Source organism: Erpetoichthys calabaricus, chromosome 1 (assembly GCF_900747795.2).
Source record: "Erpetoichthys calabaricus chromosome 1, fErpCal1.3, whole genome shotgun sequence".
Classification (NCBI taxonomy): Eukaryota; Metazoa; Chordata; class Cladistia; order Polypteriformes; family Polypteridae; genus Erpetoichthys; species Erpetoichthys calabaricus.
In genome coordinates, this window is record NC_041394.2 from 286,106,472 (window position 1) to 286,121,102 (window position 14,631).

The 14,631-nt window shown below is 38.0% G+C and overlaps 1 protein-coding gene across 2 annotated transcripts in view; it reads left to right on the forward strand.

Moving 5' to 3' along the window:
• The window catches only part of LOC114662582 (NADH-cytochrome b5 reductase 3-like), a 1,047,486-nt gene that overhangs the window by 358,927 nt on the left and 673,928 nt on the right, over positions 1-14,631 (forward strand). Inside the window, exon 1 of one of the 2 annotated variants that reach the window (XM_051934548.1) lies at positions 7,897-7,914. The exons of the other annotated variant lie outside the window; for it this stretch is intronic. The gene's annotated coding sequence lies outside the window, so the exon portion shown is untranslated. Of the gene's footprint in view, positions 1-7,896; positions 7,915-14,631 lie in introns of those variants that run through there. 2 annotated transcript variants of the gene reach the window in all.

The following is a 14,631-nucleotide window of genomic DNA, read 5'->3' on the forward strand; positions in this document are numbered from 1 at the left end:
TTGCCTTCAGACATCACACAATAGCCATCAAATACACATACACTACAAAATAGTCATTATGAACTGGTGCAACCAATTCAGAAACTAAAAGAGCCTGTTAGTGCAATGAGAAGTGATGCTTATGGTTTTCCCCCAGAACAACCTCTTTATATGAATGAACATGAATGTTGAAATTGAGTGAAAAACTAAATGTACCATAAAAGTATGATAAAGAACATAGAATAAAGTAAAATAATGTTAATGAATTTACCAATATAAACCAATTAAAAACATTTGTACTTTAAGAAAGAAATCACATTTATTCTGCCTTAGCATCCTGTCTCTGGTCTTGGTCAGGCCAAACAACAACAACAGCATTTATTTATATAGCACATTTTCATACAAATGATGTAGCTCAAAGTGTTTTACAGGAGGAAGAAAGAGAAAAAAGACAAAATATATTAAAAAATAAAATTAGGCAATATTAATTAACATAGAATAAAAGTAAGGTCCAGGGAGGATGGCCAGGGAGGATGGTAAAAACAAAAAAAAAAACTCCAGACGGCTGGAGAAAAAAATAAAATCTGCAGGGGTTCTAAGGCCACGAGACTGCCTAGCCCCCTCTAGGCATTCTACCTAACATAAATGACCTCAATCAGTCCTCATGGTATTCAGAGTTCACATGAAAGAACTTGATGATGATGGTCATGTGGACTTCTGGCCTTTAATCCATCAATGTAGGGACATCACAGTACTTTGATCTGGTGGTGCCACCACAGAAAACTGGAAAAAGAACAGCAGAGAAAGTATGGGTTAGTACAGATTTCGGAGTCACCATGAATGATAATGATAATTAAATGCATATACAGAGTATCGAGATTAAGCTGAAATTAAGCTATGAGAAAGCCATGTTAAAATAATGTGTTTTTAGCAGTTTTTTAAAGTGTTCCACTGTATTAGCCTGGCGAATTTCTATTGATAAACTATTCCAGATTTTAGGTGCATAACAGTAGAAGGCTGCCTCACCACTTCTTCTAAGTTTAGCTCTTGGAATTATAAGCAGACACTCATTTGAAGATCTAAGGTTACGATTAGGAGTGTAAGGTGAAAGACATTCAGAAATATAGGATGGAGTGAGTTTATTTAAGGCTTTGTAAACCATAAGCAGTATTTTAAAGTCAATTCTAAATAACCATAATCATTATTTTAAAGTCAATTCTAAATTCTAAGATTCTAGCAGCTGCAGTCTGCACTAGCTGCAATCGATTGATGTCGTTTTTGGGTAGTCCTGAGAGGAGTGCATTACAGTAATCTAGCTGACTGAAAACAAAAGCATGAACTAATTTCTCAACATCTTGCAATATTATAAGAGGTCTCACTTTTGCTATATTTTTTAAGTTAAAAAATGCTGTCCTAGTAATCTGATTAATATATGATTTAAAATTTAGGTCAGAGTCAATAGTTACCCCTACATTATTTACCTCCGTCTTGACATTTCATCATAATGGATCAAGTTTATTTCTAATACCCTCATTATATTCATTTTTGCCAATCACTAAAATTTCTGTTTTCTCCTTATTTAGTTTGAGAAAATTACTACTCATCCATTCAGAAACACAAGGAAGACATTTTGTCAGTGAATCTAGAGAGTCGGGGTCATCAGGCGCTATTGATAAAGTTGTGTGTCATCAGCATAGCTGTGGTAGCTCACGTTATGCCCCAAAATAATCTGACCTAACGGAAGCATGTAAATCGAAAAGAGCAGTGGACCCAGGATAGAGCCTTATGGAACACCATATAGAAAATCATGTGTCTTTGAAGTATAATTAGCACAACTAACAAAGAATTTTCTACCTGCCAGGTAGGAGTCAAACCAATTTAAGACACTGCCAGAGAGGCCCACCCATTGACTAAGGCGATTTCTAAGAATATTGTGGTCAATGGTATTAAATACGGCACTCAGATCTAAGAGGATGAGAACAGATAAATGGCCTCTGTCTGCATTTACCCGTAAGTCATTTACTACTTTAACGAGTGCAGTTTCTGTACTGTGATTTGTTCTAAAACCCAACTGAAACTTATCAAGAATAGCAAGTTTATTGAGGTGGTCATTTAGCTGCATATTGAATGCCTTTTCTAGGATTTTGCTTAAGAAAGGCAGATTAGAAATAGGTCTAAAATTTTCAAAAGCAGAGGAATCAAGATTATTTTTCTTGAGCAGGGGTATGACTTCAGCAGTCTTAAGACAGTCTGGGAAGACCCCCGTATCTAATGACGAGTTTAAAATGTCAAGAATATTATTAATTAGCACACCAGAAACTTCTTTGAAAAAACTTGTTGGTATTGGGTCAAGGGCGCAGATGGAGGGTCTCAGTTGAGAAATTATTTTATATAAATCAGGTAAATCTATCCTGGTGAAAGAATTGAATTTACTTAAAATGGAGTACCAGGATTTAAGAGGATCAGTATAGGGGAGATGTACTATATTATTTCTAATATCATTAATTTTGTGATTAATAAATAGAGCAAAAGCCTCACAAGTTTCACTGGAAGCTTTTTGGAGGCATTCCATTGAGTGACCTGGGTTTAGCAGACGATGAATTGTAGAGAAGAAGACTGGGATTACTAGCATTGTTATTCATAATTTTAGAGAAATAACACCGCCTCTCAAGACAGACTATGTTGTTGTATTCTGTTATTTTAGCCTTCAATATCTTAGTGGATAATCAGTTTAGTTTTTCTCCATTTACGGTTAGCTCTCCAGCATGTTCTCTTTAGATCAGACACTCTTTGAGTCTTCCACTGGTGTAGCAGTGCTAGAAGATTTTTTAACTGTCTTTTCAGGTGCGACTACGTCAGCAGCAGCTCTCACTTTAGTGTTAAAATTTTCCACCTTACTATTTACATTATCCTCGCTATTGTAGTAAGCATTACAAATGGACTGGTTGCTTAGAATGTTTGTAAACTTTGAAGCTGCTGATGAATCAGAGAAGTGTTTTTCAACAATATGCTTCTCGTGAATTAGTAAGAGAAAATGGTCTGATAAGCCAATATCAACGATCTACTTCATATCAACTTTTAGTCCTTTAGTAATTACTAAATCCAACGTATGCCCTGCTTTGTGTGTAGGCTGACTAACATGCTAGCTCAAATCAAAAGAGTCCAGGAGGTTCATGAATTCTTTTACTTTCGGGTCACACTGATTATCGATATGAAAGTTAGTCACCAACTATTAAGAACATGTCATAGTTTGTATAATTGACACCAAGTCTAAGAATTCCGCAAAGAAAGATTCTCATCAACATCACACAATATTAGCACTATACCAGCCAATGGGGGAAAATCCTTGCATGTCTTATCTACCTCTAGCAAGTCCAGCGCTGTCTTAACATATGGGCACAATGGGCACTGGCCAGGGGCCCAGGAGCACAAGGGCCTACGATGTTTCTTATGCCTATGTATGTTTCTATCTTGCTATCAAAACAGGGGCCCCAGCACACTACTTTGCCTGGGAGCCTATGATGTTGCTAAGACAGCCCTGAGCAAGCCTCAACTGTAATATCTAAAAAAATATCCTTCGTAGCCTAGAGAAAGTGAACATGGATGTAGGGATCTCAGTCATAAACCTCCACCACCTCACCAAAAAAAAAAAAAAAAAAAACTCCTCAGTGGGGTCTAAGAAAAGAGAACATGCAGAGGTGTTGACTGAATCTTGAGCAGCCTGGTTGGAGCTGACGTTGTTCCAAATGACAACATAGCATGGCTGCTCTGGTTGTGCTAGCTCCCTTTGGTCTAGTCAGGGTAAATGTTTTCACAGACCATCAAGGACAGCCAGCAGAAGCATGGTGTTGAATGGACCAAGGGTGGCATGGCGGTGCAGGATCCTTTGGTGGCTAATGGCGGCACACATGCTCGCATTCCTTCCTTGGTGACCAGAGACATTCACAATGGCCCAGGGGCAAATTATGTTCCTCTCCCTTCTCCTCATTTTGGAAAGATTCAATTCTGCTTTATCAACAAAGATGAGTTTGTGAGGAGTGCCTCTGGCATCAATTTCAAAGATTCTCTACAAGAGAGATGAAACCCAGTACTGTTTATAAATGACTACTCTGAAACACACTGCTATGGTACAAAAAAGTAGGCCATCATATAGCCTGTACTATAGTACCTACTGCTGTAATACATACACTACTGGTCAAATGTTTTAGAACACCTAATTTTTTTCAGATTTTCTTCAACTGTAATCGGTTGAAATGCAATGAATGACCTAAAATGGTGAAAATGTACGCAATAAACTGCCAGAGGTTTAAATTTAAACTTTAGGTTATAGGACAAACTGAAAAACAAAAATATCAGAATATTACAAATGGACCTTCTTCAGGGATCAACTAATAGGTTACAGCCTACAGATGTTCTGCAGCGATTAAAGTAAATTAAGCCTTGCAATTTGAAGCAAACATTTTACAAAGATGCCCCAACTTCTATTGATTACTTACGATAGTGTTACTGTACTGTAATACTTGACACAACCATACTTGAAAAACCATACTTGTACATATTCCAAACTCTGCTCTTTGACTCTATCATAGTTCCCTTCGAAAAGAACATGATAGATCTTTTTCATCCTCAACCTGTTCCATCAAAAAATGCAGTCAGTTGTTGAGATGCCTTGGAATATTCCATGATCCTCAATAACTCTCATTTGTATCACATGCAAACAAACAATATTGCTGGCTGTGATTATAATATCAATTTCCATCTCTTGGTCCTCAGAAAATAGCCATCTTCTGCCTCCATTATGTGGTTGTCTCTGAAATCTGCAAAAATAGAAGCACTAGTGGGATTACTGTAAACCATCCTTTTTTACAAAATAGGAGCATACAGTAATTCCAAGTTAAACCTATATGACATTGTACAGTTAAGCAATGCTTTTCAGACAGCATGCCGTACAACAGAGCAAACAACTACAGTACATGTATGTGCTATAACAGCACAGACTACAGCACTCCAGAGTTTCAGTAAACAGCAGTATGTAAATTACCTACCTATTTTCCTCTTTATAGGTCCAAATTATAGAGGATACTGTGAATCAACTCAGATTCCCATGGACAAGGTCTTGGTCAAGTATGGTTGCATGAATCTCATCAGAAACTGTCTTTTGGGTGGGGGTTGAATTCTGTTAAGTTTGACTTGATTGTATGCAATGTTATTTTCTTTATTGTATATGTTAGACTTGATCATATGGAATGTTATTTTCTTCAAATAAATAAAAAAAAACCCTACTTGTTCTGGGCCTTACCCTTCCTGTTCCTCTTCATCTTTCATCTCCTCTTCTGTATCCTCTCCCTCTACCTTCAGGACTTTGTGGATCCATTGTTCCAAAACAAGTAAACTGACCCATGGCTCTTTTATCTATTTCATTGGTGTAAACAATTTTGACTCTTAGCATTTCCACCTAGGAAATTGTGTGTTAGTTGGGTTTGAGCTGCATTGACTTGGGTTAATGATATTGAAAGATAATGTTTTCAAATGCAGACTAGGTACAACCAGTGATATATGAAGGGATTTGTATGTAGACGTTTTCACAAAAAGTTCAACAAATCAGAATCATGTGTGAAAAAAGTGGAATGTTATTAATATTTTTGAGAAATGGGCCTGTCTTTTAGTAGATGGCATCATAGTCTTGGAAGTTAGGCCCAGTTATAGTGTGTAACCAATATTAACTATTGGGAACTTTTTCATGTATTTTTTTCTAAATGAATTTCTTTTTTATTGTTACAAAAATTATTTTGTTCTGTGCTGATGTTACTACATTATTTTGCGTTTTATTTTGGGTTGCGGTTGCCACCATTTCGTGATGCATCTTAGCAGCCAACACATTTATCTCATAGTAACAATGAGGGGTTGCTGCTATGTTTTGCTGTATGAGATGGTGTGTGAGATTATCAGCAGGTGACTACTTAAGATCAGTGACAAGTATTATTCCACAAAGACGGTTTTAGAAAACTCTTGCTAAACTAAATCTTTATGATCTTCTAGTTGTAATAAATAAATGATTATAAAGTAGCTGGAACCTTTTGCCTTTGTGATTTGTCATTCATTTCTTTGACTTCCTGGTTAAGTATTTTGTCTGTTTACCTGACTACTTTTTTGCCCAGGCCTTAACATTACTTCAATTTCCTGACCCATTCTTTTTTTCTTATACATTGGGACAAGATGTATTAAATCACAACAACAGTCACCTGAGTGGAATATAAAACACTACCATTTGCTACAGCTCTTTTCTGTAGCATTAGTTTTGCTTTACATGGACCACCTTATCTCCATGTGTAGGTCCTTAGTGATTCCTTGAAACAGTTATTGCATGTTTAGTATTTGGTTTTAAACTTTGGATAGTTGTTCAAATATGTGTTTTAGTTGTTTCAATAGGATTTGTATTAGAGAATTTTAAAGATTTTGAATTCATTTTAAATTTCAGACTTTTTGTTTGCCTAGTTTAGCCCTTATTCGTTATTAGGTATTTTGTTAATGGAATTACTAGTGCCCTGTCCAGGGATGGTTCTGCCATGTGTCCAATGATTTCTGGGATGGGCTCTAGCTGCCTCACAACCTTGTTTTGGACAAATGGGTTATTAAAAAGGATGGATGGGTGGTTATTAGAATTTTGGATCAGTTTAATCACTTGGTTTTTTTTATCTATGTAAAACGTGATTTTGTTCTTTCAGTTAATGGTCTTTTCTTTGGTTCTGATATACTTGTAGTTATTTTTGTGTTCTTGATAATTTAGTTTCAATTATTTTCTCCTTTACATAAACAGTATGTAAAATTCCTAATTTAGCTACTTGTCCTCTGATTTGCTTGGATGATTATTTTTTGTCCCATTGGTTTTCTTAATCCTTAGTTAATTAACCACCATTGGTCTTGTTTATTGTTAATATCTGTATGTGGTGTTTTGGGCAAGTTTATTTATGTTTTTGGCCTTCCCTTCATGGAATTATATAACAGCTATACAAACCAAAGTATGATAAAGCTACAGAAGCTATGTTGAGAAAAAGGCACATTAGTTAAACAAGCACAAATAGATTATATTCATTTAAAGGTTATGTTTCATACAACAACTTGATAGATTCCTTTAAACAATGTGGGCAGCACTAAGATTAGACATTATTTACCTGTTCAGTATGTAAGAATCTGAACATTCTTTATTGGATTAGTTTCAGTGACAAGAATGTCACAGAATTAAAGCCAGGCAACAAACTATTGATAGTGTCTGATAGTGTGACAGGACATGAAGGTAGTGAATATCAAGCAGCAATGAAGTCATTGGACCTTCCAAATAAACGCTATGGAGAATGCAGACAAACAAAAATGTAAGACTGTAAGAATGGTTGTTTGTTTTATTGGCTGTGGTGGTATAAATACAGTGATATTTCTTTTATTGTGTAATTTAGCAAGCAGTGTCAACAAAAGACTATGTACAGGTATAGTATATAAAGTGGAGTATTCGTTGGGCTAACTGTTGTGTATTCAGCCAATACAAACAGCACATAGTCTCATTTTGTTAAATCCTTTTTAATTTCCAAACTCCAACTACATCCAACGATCCTCCCCCTCACTTCCTCTCCTCCTCCATCACTACTGCCCTCTACTGAACACAGCAGGAACACCACATATTCCCCCTTTATTAAGTAAAGCTTGTACCAAACTACATTTTGTAAACTAACAGAACTTGAACTGAATCATCCCAATTAGCACACAGGATTTTTACATTGAGAAAACATGTGAAAATACATTCTGCATTCCTCCAAAACCAACTATTTTTTTTTTTTTATTTACATCTGGTAATCATTTGCCCATACAGGTGGTTTCCTAACTCTTTCACTCCGTCTAACAGGTTCAGATTGGGTAAGTCTGTGTGGCATAACAGAAACAGATAGATGTCTTTCATCATTTTCCTCTCCGGGGTCTGAACTAACAGGGGCAAGATGAAAAGCATTCCATATATCTCCATCTGACAACTCATAGGTATACTGTCCTTTCTTTCTCAATACTTGAAGTGGTTTAGTAAACTTAGATCTTCCTTTCTTTTGTATTCCAGGTTTTTTCACACGCACAAATGATCCAGGCTGAAAATCAACTTCCCTGGCCCCTCGCTTTAGATCTGTGTAAATTTTACTTTGTCCTGTTTTTGTTGTACTGCATCCATAATAGCTTTCTTCTGTATCTCCGGCTTTATATTTTCTTTCAACACTGCAATATGTAACTTTGTATGCATCTGTCTTCCATGAAGTAGCTCAGATGGAGACATCTTGGTTGTTGCATGGCGAGTTGCTCGATAGTTAAGTAAGAACTCAGAAACAAATGCTTTCCAAGGTTTTCCTTCAAGGCTGGCAGTTAGTATCGTTTCCTTGAGACTTCTGTTGAATCTCTCAATTTCACCATTTGCCTGGGGATAGTATAATGATGACTTTCTGTGTGTTATATTCCTCTCTCTCAGGAAGGTTTCAAATTCCACAGAGACAAACTGCGGACCATTATCTGAAATCAGTTCCTTTGGATATCCTTCTCTGCTGAAAACTGATGTGAGGAACACAATGACAGTAGCACATGTTACTTGAGAAGTAAAAGCCACTTCTGGCCATTTGCTGTAATAATCTATCAGAGTAATTGCAAAATGGCAGTCCAGTGCTCCATCTGCAAAAGGCCCTACAATATCTATTGAAAGTTTCTCCCATGCAAAGTTAGGAAAAGGTACTGGTTGAAGTGGAGGAGTGTGTACAATTGCTGTTTTGTCATGGAGTTTACATGTTACACATGAACGAATTGCAGCTTCCACCTGGGCATCCATTCCAGGCCACCAAAACAGATCTCGCAATCTTTGTTTGGTTCCGACGATACCTTGATGACTCTCATGTGCAATATGTACAAGTTTATCCTCTAAGTCCAGAGGCACCAGCAAGCGGTGAGATCCGCAAATAATATAGCCATCCATTAAAGACAATTCATGCCTCACTCTGTAATACACTCGAAAATTTGGGTCTAGGTTATTTTCAGATTTTGGCCATTGCTTTTGTAAGAGCTCTTTTAGCTTAATATGTACTGGGCATTTTTAAATTCTTCCAGAGTAATAATGGAAGGCAATGCCTTTATCAGTGCAACCACCTCAACGTCCTCATCAGATATTTTATCTGTTCTAGGTAAAGGTAGTCGCGACAAGCAATCAGCTGTAATATTCTCTGAACCTGGTTTGTACTGAATGGTGTAATTGAAATTTAGAAGTCTGGCTGACCATCTAGCTATGCGCATTCCCGCTCTTCCCAGTCCTTTACTTGTCAGTAACATCGTCAGTGGACTATGGTCTGTCCATAAAGTAAAGTGACGTCCCCACAGGTACGTTCTCCACTTTTCTGTAGCCCATACGCATGCCAGAGCCTCTTTCTCTACTGTTGAGTATTTTCATTCTGTTTCGCTGAGTGTTCTGGATGTAAATGATACAGTTCTCTCCTTATTATCTGAGTGAATCTGTGAAAGGACTGCACCTGCACCTAAGCCATAGTCTGAAGCATCTGTAGTGACCACAGTAGGTAATGTAGGGTCATACAGAGTTAGTACTGGGCTATTTACAATTAATTGTTTGACAATACCAAAACTGTGTTGGGCTGCATCAGACCACGTAAGCACTGAAGTTCCACGCAGTAAAACTCTCAATGGTTCAACCACTGCTACGTAATTAGGTATAAATTTAGCATACCTAGAAGTGAGACCCAAAAAGGAACGTAATGCCTGCAGGTCAGAGGGTGCAGGATCTTGCGTAACTGCTTTCACATGTTCTGGATCTGGCTTTAAGCCTTCTTGAGAAATTACATGACCTAAGAATGACAATTTGTTTTGTCTAAACTGACATTTTGAAAAGTTCAGTTGTAATCCTGCTGCATTAATGTGGTGCAAGACAGCTTTAAGATGTTTTTCATGAAGTTCAGGGGTTGACCCATACACAATAATATCATCCAAATAACACTGTACGCCTTGCTGATTTCTTAAAATTGATGCGATCATCCTCTGAAAACAACCAGGCGCTGAAGCAAGTCCATAAGGAACACGTTTGAAGCGGAATAAACCGTCATGGGTGATAAATGTAGTGATATCTCGGCTGTCCTCATGAAGTAGTATTTGATGATAGGCACTTTGAAGGTCCAGTGTTGATAATACCTTTGCATCTCTTAGTTCTGCAAATATTTCTTCCATAATTGGTAATGGTTAACTATCCATTACAACTGCTTTGTTAGGTTCACGCAGATCAACACACAAACGAATCCCTCCTGTTTTCTTTAAGGTTACTACAATTGGTGAAACCCATTCAGATGACTCCACTTTTTCAATAACATCTTGTTCAACTAGCTTTTTTAACTCCTCTGAAACAGCATCTCTTATTGAGAAAGGTAAACGTCGCAATTTCTGTTGAACAGGCTTCACCTCTGCTCGTATTTTGATTTTATGCACAAAGTCTTTTGCACAGCCCAGAGCACTGTTGTTGACTGCTGGTGTGAGTGCTGACACTGGTTGTACTGAGGTAAAAGGCAATTTAGTAATACAACCATCCATTAATTGCAATTTAAGTGGAGCAAATAGATCTCTACCCAGTACAGATGTTCCTTCCTGTACTATATAAAACTCCACATCCACACTGTTGGACTGGTATGTTACAGTCACCGGCAGGCATCCAAGAACAGGTATTGGTTCTTTTAGGTAACTAACCAGTCGCAGTTTAGGAGCTGTAAGTGATTCCTTTGCAAAATAAGTAGCATAAACCACTTCAGGTAAAATAGAAACAGCGGAACCTGTATCAAGCATCAAGCTAATTGGAGTCACTTCTCTATTTGAGACAGTAGTGATGGAGACAGTGCACAGGATCTTGTCTGAGGTATTAATATTATTGTTTTCTATATGCAACACCGTAACTTCAGGAGCAGTTACTTCATGAACATCTGTATATCTTGCACTGCAGCAAACTTTCGCAAAATGACCATGCTTTTTACATTTACGGCACTCTGCATCTTTAGCAGGACACCCCGCATAATTCGCTGTGTGTTGCGCTGATCCACACGTAAAACACATCTTTTTCTGCATATCAGTAACTGTCTGGTTAGTTGTGTCGGCTCTTTACGTCTTACTGTACTGCTTTTGTGCAGAGGCATTTTGTCCGATTTTTGCGTTGTAAGAACAGCGTGCACACTAGCAGTAGCCCCTTGGCTAAGTGTTTTGGCCTCAGCCATGGCGTATTCAATCTCACTTGCAATTGTAATTGCTTTTGACAAAGTTAAATCAGACTCCAGAAGTAGCCGTTCTCTGATATGTGAAGAACTAGTCTTTTCCACAACCTGATCCTGTATCATTTCATCAGTCAGTTCTCCAAACCCACAAGTAACCACCAGTTCTCGTAAAGCTGCAACGTATTGCTCAATCGACTCGCCAGCCCTTTGGCCGCGCTGGCGGAACTTGTAACGTTCAGCTACAACATTAACTTTCGGCACAAAAAACTTTTTTAGAACCGCTACTGCAGTGTTGTATGTATCGTCTTCAGCTGGTAATGTGTAAAAAATACATTGTCCTTCTGCACTGAGACAATGAATAAGCAAAGCACGTTTTCTCGCATCGGGTAGATCGACATGATTAGCGGTAAGCATGTAATTCTCAAAAATGCGTAGCCAAGCAGTGAAAGTAACTGTAGGCTCACCCGGGTGTGGAAGGAAAGGTGCCGGCTGTTGCAGTGATAGTAAAGACATCTTCGTCGCCAATATGTTGTGTATTCAGCCAGTACAAACAGCACGTAGTCTCATTTCGTTAAATCCTTTTTAATTTCCAAACTCCAACCACATCCAACGATCCTCCCCCTCACTTCCTCTCCTCCTCCATCACTACTGCCCTCTACTGAACACAGCAGGAACACCACACTAACTGCATTTAGTTAATATTCTGAATAGAAGATAGCTTTACAAAGATCTGGATGCTTCTTATTATACACTAGCAAAATACCCGCGCTTTGCAGCGGAGAAGTAGTGTGTTAAAGAGGTTATGAAAAAGAAAAGGAAACATTTTAAAAATAACGTAACATGATTGTCAATGTAATTGTGTTGTCATTGTTATGAGTGTTGCTGTCTTTTATATATATAATATACACACACACACACATAAACATATATATACATATACATATATACATATATATACATATCTACATATACACATATCTATATATACACATATCTACATATATATATACATATACACATCCACATATATATACACATATCAACATATATATACACACATACATACACACACACATATACATATACACATACATACATACACATACATATATATACACACATACATACATACACACACACACACACATATATATATATCTATAATAATAAAAGGCAAAGCCCTCACTGACTGATTCACTCACTCACTGACTGACTGACTCACTCATCACTAGTTCTCCAAATTCCCGTGTAGGTGGAAGGCTGAAATTTGGCAGGTTCATTCCTTACAGCTTACTTACAAAAGTTAAGCAGGTTTCATTTCGAAATTCAAAGAGTAACGGTCATAACTGGAACCTCTTTTTTCACAATATACTGTAATGGACGGCAGCTCGATGGCCGTGGGAGGAGGAGTTGAGTGTCACGTCATCACGCCTCCCACATAATCACGTGAAAAGACTGTGAACGCAGTAGGGACAAATGAAGGAGGAGCCGCAAACAGCGAAGAACAAAAAATTCATTAAACAATTGAGAAGGGAGCGAGTGAAGCATACAAGCATGTTCATAAGGGAAACAAAGCACGGTGTAAAACGTAAGTTTAAATTAAGTTTATAGAAACGCTCCCGCTGCGGATTGCAATAACATATTCGCGAGATAAAAGTTTAATGAGAAGACACGAGGTATAAACGAACCACACGCCGTAGCGCAACGTTAGGGGCAACAGTTTCAACCATTCTATGATCTGCTTCTCGCAACTGAAAGACGGCACATGGCGGATGTTAGCCCACTTGCTGACCGCAACGTTAGGGGCTTCAACTCTAGCGCTGACGATATTCGATTCTCGAGAGGGGATGCAGTGAGTGTGTATGCCTGATGAGCCCAGAATTAAGGAGAAACACGTGTCGCATACTCTTTACATTATTTGAAAGTAAACTATTAAAACCATTCTATGATTACCATCTGGGAACAGAAAGAGGGCACGTGGCGAATGTAAGGCGACTTCCTGACCAACCACAAGCGTTACCTGGCAGGTAACCATCCATACAGTCAGATTGTGATTCAGAAAACGAATGCCATGAATTTAATTACCACGATCTACATACTGTCAAATAAACGAAACACACGCCGTAGCGGGACAGCTGTGAAAAGCGAGGTTCACAAAAAAACAGATCCTTAACAAATTGTTATTGGTATATTTTCAATCCGTTTAAAAAGGTTTTATTTTCTTCTTAAAAAATTAAAACCAGTACTTCGTCGCAACGAAGCGCAAGAATTTGGCTATATATATCTGCTTCTCACAATTAAAAGAGGGCACGTGGCGGATTTTAGACGACTTCATGACCAAACATAAGTGTTACCTCCAGGTAGGGTTACCACTTTTAATACAAAAAAATAAGGGACGCATACTGCAGCGGGTGCCACATCCCAGTGCCAACAGTTTGCAAACTCTACTTAAAAGACCTGCCCTCCTCACTGGACAGTTAAAAAGACCAATCAAACTAACGATGACATCAAGTATTACCCAATCAAAAGTAGGAAAGGAGGCATCTTCATAAAATGCATGTGGGATGATTTGCATGAGACGCTGCTTTAAAAAAAATACAGGACAAGTCCCGTCCCGTATTGATTGAAAACGGGACGCGCAATTTCATTCTCAAATACGGGACGATTCCGTATTTTAAAGGACGGGTGGCAACCCTACAGTGCCAGGTAACCACCCATACAATCAGATTGTGATTCAGACTAGGAATGCAATGAATGTAATTACCCCGATCTACATACAAGGCGAAAGTCTTGCAACATTCAAAGATGATGGGTTGGGATAAGTACACCATAGAACATAAAAGAGCTTATGAAGCCTTGAACCGAAAAAAGCAAGATCTCAGAGATCGTTAAAAAAAAAAATAGGAGGTAATGTCGTTTTACTCGCTGTAGATTTTAGTCAAACATTACCAGTTATTTCACGAGGGAGACCAGCAGATGAACTCAACGCGTGTTTAAAATCCATGCTTCTCCCACGCTCGGTTATATGTTGCGTGTTCTCGGGTAGGTGCACCAAAAAATGTATACATTTAAGCATGTAATGGGCAAACGAAAAATGAGGTATACCCGAAGGCACTGCAGTAGTACTTAATGTAACTTTACTTCTTAAATGTTAATGTTTTACTGTTTAATAATTTATACGCTTCTTATCTGTTGTTCAAATTCTTTTATCAAAATAACAGTGACAGCGCAATGCACGATAACGTGGAGTGAATACACCATACGCATCCGCCCACGCCCTGGGGTGCGCAGATAGGAGTTGATTCTACAATAAAATAAAATAAAGATTAAACCCCAGGATTGTTTCCTGCCTTGTGCCCTGTGTTGGCTGGGATTGGCGCCA